General features: G+C 43.2%; 1 protein-coding gene across 3 annotated transcripts in view; it reads left to right on the top strand.

Annotated features, from left to right (window-relative positions):
- The window catches only part of eif2ak3 (eukaryotic translation initiation factor 2-alpha kinase 3), a 97,317-nt gene that overhangs the window by 27,437 nt on the left and 57,702 nt on the right, over positions 1 to 12,178 (top strand). The gene's annotated exons all lie outside the window — the stretch shown is intronic.

Below are 12,178 nucleotides of genomic sequence, written 5' to 3' on the forward strand. Positions count from 1 at the left end.
GTCATATCTGCTTCTACTGCTTCCCTTAGCGGTGTGTTCCAGCTATCTACCATTTTTTTTTTTAAAAACCTGTCTTGCCCATCTCCTTTGAACATTGCCCCTCTCACCTTAAATCTATGCCCCCCAGTAGAAAAGAACATAAGAACTAGGAGCAGGAGTAGGCCGTTTGGCCCTTTTGAGCCCGTTCTGCCATTCAATAAGATCATGGCTGATCTTTTTGTGGAGAACAAAACTGCAAACAGCACTCACCGGCACCTTGTACAGCTGCAACATGACCTCCCTGCTTTTAAACTCAATCCCTTTAGCAATGAAGGACACAATTCCATTTGCCTTCTGAATTACCTTTTGTACCTGCTGCTTTCTGTGATTTATGCACAAGGACACCCAGGTCATGCTGCAACTTTTTAACCATCCAATGATAGTCCTTTTTACTATTATTTCTTCCAAAATGAATGACTTCACATTAACTAACATTCTATTCCAGTGTGGTTGGCCTACTACTTCCATAGTCTTATTGCATTTTTACATTTTTTTGTATATTGGCCCTATTTTCCCTAGATTCTCTGCCTTCCATTTTTGCTCTTTACTTTTCAATCTTCAATTTCTAACTTTGTTTCCTTTTCTTCTGGCTTCTCTCTCAAGTTTCCATATCCATCACACTAGTTTAAACCTTCTCCCACAGTACGAGTGAATGCAAGGGTGATCTCCTTGCAATCGATCCTGACAGTGTGCTGTTGCAGAATCAAGCAGTGATTTTTAAAAAAAAATATAAAAAAGCTATCTTATTTGTTGATCGTACGTTGTTGTGTTGGCCTGTTGTTGCACAGGTATTGCCCCTGCCTCTGGGCCAGAAGGTCAAGATTCAAGTCCCCACTTAACACAGGTGTGTTTGAACAGGTTGATTTTTTTTTGTTACACATTAACTCAAACCCATATGAAAATTATCCTAAATTGTTGCAATCATCTTGATTCCAATTGCTACTTTAGTGACCATCTATGCATGTTTACTCCTTTCCAGAATGACTCCATTTCATTCTAGTTTCAGTCAACTGGCAGCTGTCCAGTTCTGTGCTGAAGTGACTATTTATGCAAGATGGCAGTATGTGTTGCCAGACACCAGCTCGCACAACATTGAGCCAAATATCATTCTTGCCAGCTTGAGTCACAATATTTCCTCTGGATTGGCTGCCTTCGATCCTTGCGTCTTGAGAAATCATTTAGGCAGTTTCTGTCTTACCTGGGGTTGTCAATGTCTATCAACCAATAAAGTAAGGGCAACGTAAGGTCCTCAAAGCTGTCACCTGCTAACTTGCTTAAGATGAGGGTCTGAACAAGGAATTTTTTTTCACTTAAGATCTTATCCTTCTTTCACCTGAGTAATTAATGAACAGCAGATGAGGATGTGCAAATCTTCTGTGCGTATTCCTTTAGATTATCTCTTGTGAATAACTAATTAAGTTTAAAGAATGTCACCTGCTAGAATTTCTTGCTGGATACTTGCCCTGCTCCTGCTGACTTCAATCTCTGCTCCCCACTGGCATTCTGTAAAACATTTTGAAATTATTTTGCAAGGGGCAATAACTGTTTGAATGTGGTGCTACTTGGGAGCAATAGGATGCCTTCCGTCTGGTATGAGTCATACTAACAGATTAGCTGGTGAGGTAATGGTCTTTGGAGAGACAGGAGGATAGATGATGTCACCTTGTTTCACACTGCATCTTCAGATACCTACAGTAAGAGTGGAGACTGAGTAATTTATAATCCAATGTGTCATTGATAAATTCCACTGTTAATCTCTTCCCTTTTTAATTAGAAATTTTCAGTAAAATGCCAGTTTGCCAATGATGTAAAATAATTTGCTGTGCTCAGCTTTTAAATTCAGCCTCTTGACTGTGGAACAGATATAGTGCAGCTTCACTGCACTGCACTGATGTAATTTGCTGCAGTCTGAATCCATTCTGCATATAGCTGCAGCCATGAGATGATCCTTCATGGGATTGGGAGGGGGGAGGTGGGAATTCATAAAGTTTCCTGCAGTAAAATGTGTAAGAAGTGAGATGGAAGTCTAGAAATCATTTTGGTTACATTTTGAGAAATTAAAAACTTTGTTGTGCATGTGCTGCAAGTACTTTCACATGCATCAACCTGTTCTCCAGTTTTAGAGTATTGTAACTCATGTAACATTGCTCAGTAGATTGTATAATTTGGCTGCATTTCTCATGGCCTTAAAAGATTTTCTGTGCCATTGATTGCTTAGTTAAGGCAAGTGTGATAGAGAATGCATGAGATAAACAAACACACAAATGAGAAAGGAATAGTGTGTTTTTGGTTTCAGACCCAAGTGGTTATGAGGAGGATTTGTGAAGTGTAAACACTAGTTGTGCTGAAATGGTTTTACAGCATAGGTCAGTGAAAATTTGGTGCTGAGAAGAGACAATGTGGCAGATGAAAGAAGGTCCAGGATTGTCACAACTCTGTGCTGTTCAGATGATTTTATTTCTTTACTGTCATGTGTACTTTGTTACAAAATACAGTGAAAAATGTATGGTGTTGCCATTCTTTGCCATCTTAAAACAGAAAAATAAACTACATCAAGGCAGAAAAATAAAATTAGTTCAACTTTACAGTCCTTAAGTATCACCCATGGGGATGATGGAATCCAGTGCCACAAGGAATGACAACTTTTGCTAATTATTTAGCTATTAAATTTTGCGATTTGTATTGATGGAATTTGAATTTGATAAAATTCTGAAACCCAAAAGCTAGTTTGACAATGACTATGTAACACTTGTTGTTTGTTTGTTTCTAAAACTGATAATCTAGTTCACCTTAAGGAAAGGATATCTGCTGTCCTACGTGTAGCTCCAGAACCAGAGCAATGCGTTGACTGTAGCTACCATCTGGGGAATTCTAGATTAGATTAGACTACTTAGTGTGGAAGCAGGACCTTTGGCGCAACAAGTCCACACTGACCCTCCGAAGAGCCACCCACCCAGACCCATTCCCCTACATTTACCCCTTTAACTAACACTACAGGCAATTTAGCATGGCCAATTCACCTGACCTGCACATCTTTAGACTGTGGGAGGAAACCGGAGCACCCGGAAGAAACCCACGCAGACACTGGGAGAATGTGCAAACTCCACACAGTTGCCCGAGGTGGGAATTGAACCCGGGTCTCTGGCGCTGTGAGGCAGCAGTGCTAACCACTGTGCCGTCCATAAGCAGTAAATGTTAGCCGAGCTAGTTACTTGCTTATTCCTTGAATTCATTTTTCTTTAAATGTTGTCGTCTGAAAGGAGCATTACAGCAAAACAAAAACACAATATTTTTGTTGAAAGCTTTTCTTCAATAGAAACCAGAAGAAATTGTTTAATTACCAGCTTCAGTGAAACCCATTTGTGAGCCAAGGTCTTCTTTTGTATTGAGACAAAATTCAAAGTTAAATCCTTCCACTTCAGGGACCCAATACCATACTGGTAGGTTAATGTTTGTTTGGAGCTCTTTAGAGATTGAGATGTTTACTAAGATTATTGTTTCAAGTTTGCATGTCAGTGCAGTATCAATGGGGTTTTGTTGTGGAGCCACTCCTGGAATAAAACCATTTTTCAACTTGTTCCTACAGTTCGGATATCTTTATAGTCTTTTTTTTATTCCACCTGTTATTTGAAATGAGTGTTTTTGTATCCTGCCCAACATGCTTTCCCCTAAACCTAAAACAAAGAAATGTTGATTTTGAGGTCGTAAACAAAAACAGAAATTTCTGGTGAACTTAACAGACCTGCCAGCATCCTTGGGAGAAAGCACCTTCATGTTAGAATTTCGCTAGCAATTTCTGTTATTGTTTCATGTCTCCCTCGAACAGTTTGTTACTTCGCCCAACTAACTTGGTTAGCTAGATTCACAAGTGAAGGACAGCCTTTGCTCGTGGTGTACCCATTTTTAATAACTTATTTACTCCTCCTCACAATTAACTAAGAGTTCCATTCTGTTTGGATTCCTTTCTTATCGTGTATCATTCTTTAAGAAGTTCCTGATATCAGCCTTCGACATCACTTTTCCTGATATTTGTTTCGACATCCCCCTCACAGCTTATATGGAAATGATCTCTGTTTATTTGATGACAATCTTGCTTCTGTCAGATCACCTCTGGCATCTCTTTTTTTTAATGTCCTCATTTCAATGTCAGGGAACGTTTCAGGCAGTTTGTGAAAAGTAATTAATGATCTAGTAACCTCTCCTGAAATCATTTGATTGAGGGATAAATATCATAACTTGCACTTTAGTAGGACTGGACCTGTTATGCTTGTGGAGAGATTTAAAAGTCTTGTTTGGGACAATGTAAGCTAACCCCTCAGGTAGATGGGAACCCAAGCAGAAGTTCAGAATTAAAACAAAGCTGGCATAGGAGGAAAACAGGTCGTAAAAGGGCCCAGTGATACAGTCACTAGGCTATTAATCCAGAAACTTAGCTAATGTTCTGGAAACCAGATTCAAATCCCAAATGGTAGATCATAGAATTTGAATTGTATTTTTAAAATATCTCTGAGTCTACTGATGATCATGAAACCCTTGCTGGTTCACTAATTTCCGGGAAGGAAATCTATTCTGGTCTGCATGTGACTCCAGACCCACAGCAATGTGGTTGATTCTGAACTGCCCTCTGAAATGGCCCAACATGCTACTCAGCTATTTAAATTGCTATGAAGTCCTAGCAAGTTTTGAGAAGATTATTGAGAGGATCTCAATAATGAATGAAAACTAGATGGACCACCGCTCAACCCTAGGCAACAGGAAAGACCATGATCGAAACAGCTCTGTTGCCCTTGTAAAGACATCCTTATAAACCTTTTGTGTCGAGTGCCAAAATTGCAACAACTATCTCGCTGAGAGTCAAGCAACAGCCTGAAACGGTTATACTCATAGAATCATACCTTACAGACACTGTCCCAGACAGCAGCATTGCCATCCCTGGATATGTGCTGTCCCACTGGCAAGACAGACCCAATGCAGTTGAAGAAGTTGCCCAGGAAGTTCTCAACATTGACTCTGGACCTCACAAAGCCTTGGAGGTCAAGTCTTCAGGTTAAACATGGGCAGAAAAACCTGCTGATTGCCTTGTACTGTCATCTCTCTATTGATGAATTGGTACTCCTCAATGTTGAACCACTCTTGGAGGAAGTAGTGAGGGTGGAAATGGTGCAAAATGTACTCTGGGTGGGATTTTCAATTCCCATCACCAGGGGTTTGATAGCAGCACTACTGATCAAGCTGGTGGGTCCTAAAGGACATAGCTGCTAGACTGGGTCTGTGGTAGATGATGAGGGAACCAATATGAGGGGATAATGTACTTGACATCATCCTTACTAATGGGCAGATACAGTCATGGACAGATGCATCGGTAAGTGGCCACTGGACGCTTCTCCTGGAGATGAAGTTCTGCCTTCACATTGCAAATAATCTCTATCGTGTTGTATGTGAAATGGGACAGACTTAAAAGATTTAGCAACTCCAGCCTGGGCGTTTGAGGCACAGTGGGCCACTTACAGTGGCAGAACTGTACTCCTAGCCCGGCATATCTGTTTACAGCTTTGCTGACGACACTACTGTTGTAGTTGTGGTTTTGTTCGCCGAGCTGGGAATTTGTCTTGCAAACGTTTCGTCCCCTGTCTCGGTGACATCCTCAGTGCGTGGGAGCCTCCTGTGAAGCGCTTCTGTGCTATTTCCTCCGGCATTTATAGTGGCCTGTCTCTGCCGCTTCCGGTTGTCAGTTCGAGCTGTCCACTGTAGTGGCCGGTATATTGGGTCCAGGTCGATGTGTTTGTTGATAGAATCTGTGGATAAGTGCCATGCCTCTAGGAATTCCCTGGCTGTTCTCTGTTTGGCTTGCCCGATAATGGAGGCTCCCAAGCACTGAGATGTCACCTAGACAGGGGACGAAACGTTTGCAAGACAAATTCCCAGCTCGGCGAACAGAACCACAACAACGCGCACCCGAGCTACAAATCTTCTCCCAAACTTTGAACTACTGTTGTAGGGCAGATCTCAAGCAGCGACAATGGTGAATGGTGGTTGACAATGAAACCACTCACTGGTGGAGCAGTCTCCACAAATATCCTCCTCCTCAATGACGGAAAAGTCCAACACATCAATGCAAAATAATAGGCTGAAGTATTCCCAGCAATGTTCAACCAGAAGTGCCGAATGTATGATCCATCTTGGTTGCTTTCAGTGGACCCCATCATGACCGATATCAGTCTTCAGCCAATTTGATTCACTACATGTGATATCAAGAAATGGTTGGGGGCACTAGATACTGTAAAAGCGATGGGCCATGACAACATTCTGACAATAGTACTGAAGGTTTGTTCTCCAGAGCTAGTTGCACCCTTAGCCAAGCTGTTCCAGTGTTCTACAGCACAAGCATTTACTGGACTACGTGGATAGTTGCCTGGGTGTGTCCTACGTACATTGGAGGACAAATCTAGCCAGACTAATTACTGTCCAATCAATCTACTCTAGATTCATCAATGAAGTGATAGAAGGTGCCATCATTAGTGCTGTCAAGCAGCACATGCTCAGCAACAACCTGCTCAGTGACGCCAAGTTTTGGTTTCGTTAGGGTCACTCCGCTCCTAGCTTTATTACTGCCTTGGTTCAAACATGGATGAAAGAGCCGAATTACAGGAATGAGATGAGAGTAGCAGCCTTTGACATCAAGGCCATGTTTGACTGTATGGCTTGAAGGCGACCTAGCAAAACTGGAATCAGCGGTTGTCAAGGGGCAAACTCTGCAGTTGAAGTCAGTCATATAGCACAGAAACAACCATGGACAATCTGAGAGATGCGTAATGTTGAGCAATACCAATAACACATTTTGAAAAAGTGTACTTGAAGAGAGAATGTAGTGCTGTAGTGATTAGCAGGACCTAACTGATTCAATCTGCATCCTGTTCTGTATGGTTTATGTTTTCATACACTTTACATTTCAGTGCTTTTCTTATTTTTGCAAGTGATCCCAACCTAGGCGTACTTGTAGTTTTCATGCTCTGCATGTTCAAATTTGGTCAATCTATTGATGTGTAGTTTTTATCTTTTGCCATGCACAAATCTATGCATTAGACAATGTCTTTCTCACTAGTTATATCAGGGCGTATATACTTTGAAATAAAATAGTAATTACTCTTTATGTAACATAGCGATTTTCTAGAGACAGATATTCAATGACTCTGTCTACCTTTTTTCTTACATGTACATGTATTCATATTATCCCCAAACTTGAATATGTGGTTAATGTTTAGATATAACATGCTCAGTTCTGAAGAAGGGTTATATGAGGCACAAACTGTGAACAGCTTTTCTCTCTCCATGGATGCTGCCTAGTTCTCCACTTTATTTTTATTTCCGAGGTTCCTCATGGGAGACTGATTAGCAAGATTAGATCTCATGGAATAAAGGGTGAACTGGTTCAAAGGTAGAAGACCGTAGTGGTGGAGGGTTGTTTTTTGGACTGGAGGCCCGTGACCAGTGGAGTGCCACAAGGACCGGTGCTGGGTCCTCGACATTTTGTCATTTACATAAATGATTTTGATGTGAGCATAAAACTTACAGCTAGTAAGTTTGCAGATAACACTAAAATTGGAGGTGTAGTTGACAGTAAAGAGGGTTACCTCCGATTACACCAGGATCTTGTCCAGATGGGCCAATGGACAGAGAAGTGGCAGATGGAATTTAATTCCGATAAATGCAAGGTGCTGCATTTTGGCAAAGCAAATCTTAGCAGGACTTATACACTTAATGGTAAGGTCCTAGGGAGTGTTGCTGAACAAAGAGACCTTGGAGTGCGTGTTCATAGCTCCTTGAAAGTGGAGTCGCAGGTAGATAGGATAGTGAAGAAGGTGTTTGGTATGCTTTCGTTTATTGGCCAGAGTATTGAGTACAGGAGTTGGGAGGTCATGTTGCAGCTGTACAGGACATTGGTTAGGGCACTTTTGGAATATTGCATGCAATTCTGGTCTCCTTCGTATCGGAAAGAGGTTGTTAAACTTGAAAGGGTTCAGAAAAGATTTACAAGGATGTTGCCAGGGTTGGAGGATTTGAGCTATCGGGACGCTAGACGCTAGACGCTAGACGCTAGACGCTAGACGCTAGACGCTAGACGCTAGACGCTAGACGCTAGACGCTAGACGCTAGACGCTAGACGCTAGACGCTAGACGCTAGACGCTAGACGCTAGACGCTAGACGCTAGACGCTAGACGCTAGACGCTAGACGCTAGACGCTAGACGCTAGACGCTAGACGCTAGACGCTAGACGCTAGACGCTAGACGCTAGACGCTAGACGCTAGACGCTAGACGCTAGACGCTAGACGCTAGACGCTAGACGCTAGACGCTAGACGCTAGACGCTAGACGCTAGACGCTAGCATTCAGCCCTTCGAGCCTGCACCGCCATTCAATATGATCATGGCTGATCATTCCCAATCAGTATCCTGTTCCAGCCTTATCTCCATAACCCTTGACTCCACTATCTTTAAGAGCTCTATCCAATTCTTTCTTAAATGAATCCAGAGACTGGGCCTCCACTGCCCTCTGGGGAAGAGCATTCCACACAGCCACCACTCTCTGGGTGAAGTAGTTTCTCCTCATCTCTGTCCTAAATGGTCTCCCCCGTATTTTTAAGTTGTGTCCTCTGGTTCGGCACTCCCCCATCAGCGGAAATATGTTTCCTGCTGCCAGAGTGTCCAATCCTTTCATAATCCTATACGTTTCAATCAGATCCCCTCTCAGTCTTCTAAACTCAAGGGTATACAAGCCCAGTCGCTTCAGTCTTTCCGTGTAAGGCAATCCTGCCATTCCAGGAATTGACCTCGTGAACCTACGCTGCACTCCCTCAATAGCCAGAATGTCTTTCCTCAAATTTGGAGACCAGAACTGTACACAGTACTCCAGGTGTGGTCTCACCAGGGCCCTGTACAGCTGCAGAAGCACCTCTTTGCTTCTATACTCAATCCCTCTTGTTATGAAGGCCAGCATACTATTAGCCGCCTTCACGACCTGCTGTACCTGCATGCTTGCCTTCATTGACTGGTGGACAAGAACACCCAGATCTCTCTGAACAGCCCCTTTACCTAATTTGATACCATTGAGGTAGTAATCTGCCTTCCTGTACTTGCCACCAAAGTGGATAACCTTACATTTATCCACATTAAACTGCATCTGCCATGCATCTGCCCACTCACCCAACTTGTCCAGGTCACCCTGTAATCTCCTAACATCCTCATCACATTTCACCCTGCCACCCAGCTTTGTATCATCAGCAAATTTGCTAATGTTATTACTAATACCATCTTCTATATCATTTACATATATTGTAAAAAGCTGCGGTCCCAGCACGGATCCCTGCGGTACCCCACTGGTCACTGCCTGCCATTCCGAAATGGAGCCGTTAATCACTACCCTTTGTTTCCTATTAGCCAACCAATTCTCTATCCAATCTAGTACTTTGCCCCCAATCCCGTGCGCCCTAATTTTACTCACTAACCTCTTGTGTGGGACTTTATCAAAAGCTTTCTGAAAGTCCAGGTACACTACATCCACTGGATCTCCCTTGTCCATCTTCCGAGTTACATCCTCAAAAAATTCAAGAAGATTAGTCAAGCATGATTTCCCCTTCATAAATCCATGCTGACTCTGTCCTGTCCTATTACTATTATCCAGATGTGCCGTAATTTCATCCTTTATAATAGACTCCAGCATCTTTCCCACCACTGAGGTCAGACTAACTGGTCTATAATTTCCTGCTTTCTCCCGCCCACCCTTCTTAAAAAGTGGCACAACATTAGCCGCCCTCCAATCCTCAAGAACCGACCCCGATTCTATTGAACTCTGGAAAATAATCACCAGCGCATCCACGATTTCCCGAGCCACCTCCTTCAGTACCCTGGGATGCAGGCCATCAGGTCCCGGAGACTTATCAACCTTTAGACCTAACAGTCTCTCCAACACCAAATCCTGGCAAATATAAATTCCCTTCAGTTCAGGTCCTTCAGCCACTGTTACCTCAGGGAGATTGCTTGTGTCTTCCCCGGTGAACACAGATCTGAAGTACCCATTTTAATTCCTCTGCCATTTCTTCGTTCCCAGTAATATATTCCCCTGTTTCTGTCTTCAAGGGCCCAATTTTTGTCCTAACCATTTTTTTGCCTTGGACATACCTAAAAAAGCTTTTACTATCCTGCTTTATATTCTTGGCCAGTTTACCTTCGTACCTCATTTTTTCTCTGCGTATTTCCTTCTTACTAATCCTCTGTTGTTCTTTAAAAGCTTCCCAGTCCTCAGTTTTCCCACTTATCTTCGCTAAGTTATACTTTTTCTCTTTTAACTTTATATGTTTCTTTACTTCCCTCGTCAGCCACGGCCGCCCATGTCTCCTCCTGGGATCTTTCTTCCTTTTAGGAATGAACTGATCCTGCAACTTCTGCATTATACACAGAAATATCCGCCATTGTTCCTCCACGGTCTTCCCTGTTAAGGTATTGCACCATTGAACTTTGGCCAGTTGCTCCCTCATAGCTCCATATTTCCCTTTATTCAACTGAAATATTGTCACTTCCGATTGTACCCATTCCCTCTCAAATTGCAGATTGAAGCTTATTGTATTATGGTCACTACTTCCCAATGGCTCCTTCACTTCGAGGTCACTGACCAATCTGGCTCGTTACACAATACCAGATCCAGAATCGCCTTATCCCTGGTCGGCTCCAGCACCAGCTGCTCTAAAAATCCATCTCTGAGGCACTCCACAAAGTCTCTTTCTTGAGGCCCGATACCATCCTGATTCTCCCAGTCTACCTGCATGTTAAAATCCCCCATAACAACTGTAGTAACATCTTTGCGACAAGCCAATTTCAGCTCCTGATTTAACTTACATCCGACATCCAGACTACTGTTTGGGGGCCTGTAGATGACTCCCATGAGGGTCTTTTTATCCTTAGTGTTTCGAAGCTCTATCCACACTGACTCTACATCCCCTGACTCTAGGTCCCCCCGCGCAAGGGACTGAATATCCTCCCTTACCAACAAGGCCACCCCACCCCCTCTGCCCGTCAGTCTGTCCTTACGATAGCACGTGTAGCCTTGAATATTCATTTCCCAGGCCCTGTCCCCATGAAGCCACGTCTCAGTTATCCCCACAATATCGTATCTGCCAATTTCCAAAAGAGCCTCAAGCTCATCCATCTTGTGTCTAATGCTTCGTGCATTCATATATAGAATTTTTAATTTGTTACTGCTCTCACCCATCCCCTCAACCCTTACTTCACTCAACTTTACAGCATGATGCCTTTTCCAGTTTTCTGCCTCCTTGATACAGGGAGAGGCTGAACAGGCTGGGGCTGTTTCCCCTGGAGCATCGGAGGCTGAGGGGTAACCTTAGAGGTTTACAAAATTTATGAGGGGCATGGATAGGGTAAATAGGTGAAGTCTTTTCCCTGGGGTCAGGGAGTCCAGAACTAGAGGGCATAGGTTTAGGGTGAGGGGAAAGATATAAAAGAGACCTACAGGGCAACTTTTTCATGCAGAGGGTGGTACGTGTATGGAATGAGCTGCCAGAGGAAGTGGTGGAGGCTGGTACAATTGCTATGTTTAAGAGGCATCTGGATGGGTATATGAACTGGAAGGGCTTGGAGGGATATGGGCCGGGTGCTGGGAGGTGGGACTAGATTGGGTTGAGATGTCTGGCCTAGTTGGATTGAAGGGTCTGTTTTCATGTTGTACATCTCTGACGCTATCTTTATCGACAGTACTTTGCTTGTATTTGAGTGTTCTTCTTTCCCTAAATCTAAGTGGTGTTGGGTTGCTTGGAGAAAATCTACCTGAATAGGAGTTTACACATTTTGTCATCCTAATGATATGGTGTTTCGATTAAGAATTTTCTGGTCGTCCCTTGCTTCCCCTCTTGCTTTTCCCCATCATCTCCCCCCCCCCCCCCCCCCTCTTCCCCATGTATTGGTGTTATGTTAGACAAAGTTGCTTTAGATTCACAGCCACTGAACAATGAGCTTTATCTTGACTGAACGAGTGGCTCTGAAGCTTGCACTGTGGTTGTCTCGTGCTGTGTTTGCCTGGTGCTGCAACCCACAGCTACATGTCGATGTACCTAATTGCTGTACTTACCCA

Source organism: Chiloscyllium punctatum, chromosome 1 (genome assembly GCF_047496795.1).
Source record: "Chiloscyllium punctatum isolate Juve2018m chromosome 1, sChiPun1.3, whole genome shotgun sequence".
In the NCBI taxonomy this organism is placed as follows: Eukaryota; Metazoa; Chordata; class Chondrichthyes; order Orectolobiformes; family Hemiscylliidae; genus Chiloscyllium; species Chiloscyllium punctatum.